The sequence below is a fragment of the Venturia canescens genome, unplaced genomic scaffold (genome assembly GCF_019457755.1).
Source record: "Venturia canescens isolate UGA unplaced genomic scaffold, ASM1945775v1 PGA_scaffold_44__1_contigs__length_39997, whole genome shotgun sequence".
NCBI lineage: Eukaryota > Metazoa > Arthropoda > Insecta > Hymenoptera > Ichneumonidae > Venturia > Venturia canescens.
In genome coordinates this window covers 1,211-5,000 of record NW_025108610.1, presented here as the reverse complement: position 1 = coordinate 5,000, position 3,790 = coordinate 1,211, and positions in this window count along the sequence as shown.

Here is a 3,790-nt window from a genome sequence, read left to right as displayed (position 1 = left end):
CGAAGCACGACGAATGGGTACAAAAATATACATTAGCAGAGCTGTTGGAGTTATCGAAGATAATATTCTGAGAAAATGAAACATTTTTTCGTCGGTCGTGCGACGCCCGCACCGGGCGTCCACCGACCGAGGATTTCTCGTTTCCCCGTTAGACCCTACGTGACGAGTTTCGCTACGTCTCCCGACGACGTTCGTTCCCTCGATGGCGTGCGCCGAGGAAAATGCGCAGCTACGTGCCCAGGTACCTTGAAATTGGGCGAAATTTTTCGTCGGTCGTGCGACGCCCGCACCGGGCGTCCACCGACCGAGAGATTTTACGTAGCTCGCTCATGCTTGCGTTGACGATATCTAAAGGAAATTATGGTTCTTCGTCGTCGGAGATAGGGACAGTGGGAATTTCGTTAATCCAAATGTTACGCACACGTGGACGATCCGGTGGGATTGGACTCAAGATTCGAGCGAGCATCCAAGCCCGCCGTTTACCCGTTCGACCGCAACACGCGTCAAGAGCGACGAGTAAACTCACAAGATACGCAACTTTCGAGATATTCGGACGATCCCAAATTCGCCTTTCTCCCGATAGCCTACGTAGACGAAGCGTCGCGGTTTTGTGCCCAGAGACTCTGTAATTGTGCTGACTTTTTTTCGTCGGTCGTGCGACGCCCGCACCGGGCGTCCACCGACCGAGGATTTCTCGTTTCCCCGTTAGACCCTACGTGACGAGTTTCGCTACGTCTCCCGACGACGTTCGTTCCCTCGATGGCGTGCGCCGAGGAAAATGCGCAGCTACGTGCCCAGGTACCTTGAAATTGGGCGAAATATTTCGTCGGTCGTGCGACGCCCGCACCGGGCGTCCACCGACCGAGAGATTTTACGTAGCTCGCTCATGCTTGCGTTGACGATATCTAAAGGAAATTATGGTTCTTCGTCGTCGGAGATAGGGACAGTGGGAATTTCGTTAATCCAAATGTTACGCACACGTGGACGATCCGGTGGGATTGGACTCAAGATTCGAGCGAGCATCCAAGCCCGCCGTTTACCCGTTCGACCGCAACACGCGTCAAGAGCGACGAGTAAACTCACAAGATACGCAACTTTCGAGATATTCGGACGATCCCAAATTCGCGTTTCTCCCGATAGCCTACGTAGACGAAGCATCGCGGTTTTGTGCCCAGAGACTCTGTAATTGTGCTGACTTTTTTTCGTCGGTCGTGCGACGCCCGCACCGGGCGTCCACCGACCGAGGATTTCTCGTTTCCCCGTTAGACCCTACGTGACGAGTTTCGCTACGTCTCCCGACGACGTTCGTTCCCTCGATGGCGTGCGTCGAGGAAAATGCGCAGCTACGTGCCCAGGTACCTTGAAATTGGGCGAAATTTTTCGTCGGTCGTGCGACGCCCGCACCGGGCGTCCACCGACCGAGAGATTTTACGTAGCTCGCTCATGCTTGCGTTGACGATATCTAAAGGAAATTATGGTTCTTCGTCGTCGGAGATAGGGACAGTGGGAATTTCGTTAATCCAAATGTTACGCACACGTGGACGATCCGGTGGGATTGGACTCAAGATTCGAGCGAGCATCCAAGCCCGCCGTTTACCCGTTCGACCGCAACACGCGTCAAGAGCGACGAGTAAACTCACAAGATACGCAACTTTCGAGATATTCGGACGATCCCAAATTCGCCTTTCTCCCGATAGCCTACGTAGACGAAGCGTCGCGGTTTTGTGCCCAGAGACTCTGTAATTGTGCTGACTTTTTTTCGTCGGTCGTGCGACGCCCGCACCGGGCGTCCACCGACCGAGGATTTCTCGTTTCCCCGTTAGACCCTACGTGACGAGTTTCGCTACGTCTCCCGACGACGTTCGTTCCCTCGATGGCGTGCGTCGAGGAAAATGCGCAGCTACGTGCCCAGGTACCTTGAAATTGGGCGAAATTTTTCGTCGGTCGTGCGACGCCCGCACCGGGCGTCCACCGACCGAGAGATTTTACGTAGCTCGCTCATGCTTGCGTTGACGATATCTAAAGGAAATTATGGTTCTTCGTCGTCGGAGATAGGGACAGTGGGAATTTCGTTAATCCAAATGTTACGCACACGTGGACGATCCGGTGGGATTGGACTCAAGATTCGAGCGAGCATCCAAGCCCGCCGTTTACCCGTTCGACCGCAACACGCGTCAAGAGCGACGAGTAAACTCACAAGATACGCAACTTTCGAGATATTCGGACGATCCCAAATTCGCGTTTCTCCCGATAGCCTACGTAGACGAAGCATCGCGGTTTTGTGCCCAGAGACTCTGTAATTGTGCTGACTTTTTTTCGTCGGTCGTGCGACGCCCGCACCGGGCGTCCACCGACCGAGGATTTCTCGTTTCCCCGTTAGACCCTACGAGACGAGTTTCGCTACGTCTCCCGACGACGTTCGTTCCCTCGATGGCGTGCGTCGAGGAAAATGCGCAGCTACGTGCCCAGGTACCTTGAAATTGGGCGAAATATTTCGTCGGTCGTGCGACGCCCGCACCGGGCGTCCACCGACCGAGAGATTTTACGTAGCTCGCTCATGCTTGCGTTGACGATATCTAAAGGAAATTATGGTTCTTCGTCGTCGGAGATAGGGACAGTGGGAATTTCGTTAATCCAAATGTTACGCACACGTGGACGATCCGGTGGGATTGGACTCAAGATTCGAGCGAGCATCCAAGCCCGCCGTTTACCCGTTCGACCGCAACACGCGTCAAGAGCGACGAGTAAACTCACAAGATACGCAACTTTCGAGATATTCGGACGATCCCAAATTCGCCTTTCTCCCGATAGCCTACGTAGACGAAGCGTCGCGGTTTTGTGCCCAGAGACTCTGTAATTGTGCTGACTTTTTTTCGTCGGTCGTGCGACGCCCGCACGGGGCGTCCACCGACCGAGGATTTCTCGTTTCCCCGTTAGACCCTACGTGACGAGTTTCGCTACGTCTCCCGACGACGTTCGTTCCCTCGATGGCGTGCGTCGAGGAAAATGCGCAGCTACGTGCCCAGGTACCTTGAAATTGGGCGAAATTTTTCGTCGGTCGTGCGACGCCCGCACCGGGCGTCCACCGACCGAGAGATTTTACGTAGCTCGCTCATGCTTGCGTTGACGATATCTAAAGGAAATTATGGTTCTTCGTCGTCGGAGATAGGGACAGTGGGAATTTCGTTAATCCAAATGTTACGCACACGTGGACGATCCGGTGGGATTGGACTCAAGATTCGAGCGAGCATCCAAGCCCGCCGTTTACCCGTTCGACCGCAACACGCGTCAAGAGCGACGAGTAAACTCACAAGATACGCAACTTTCGAGATATTCGGACGATCCCAAATTCGCCTTTCTCCCGATAGCCTACGTAGACGAAGCGTCGCGGTTTTGTGCCCAGAGACTCTGTAATTGTGCTGACTTTTTTTCGTCGGTCGTGCGACGCCCGCACCGGGCGTCCACCGACCGAGGATTTCTCGTTTCCCCGTTAGACCCTACGTGACGAGTTTCGCTACGTCTCCCGACGACGTTCGTTCCCTCGATGGCGTGCGCCGAGGAAAATGCGCAGCTACGTGCCCAGGTACCTTGAAATTGGGCGAAATATTTCGTCGGTCGTGCGACGCCCGCACCGGGCGTCCACCGACCGAGAGATTTTACGTAGCTCGCTCATGCTTGCGTTGACGATATCTAAAGGAAATTATGGTTCTTCGTCGTCGGAGATAGGGACAGTGGGAATTTCGTTAATCCAAATGTTACGCACACGTGGACGATCCGGTGGGATTGGACT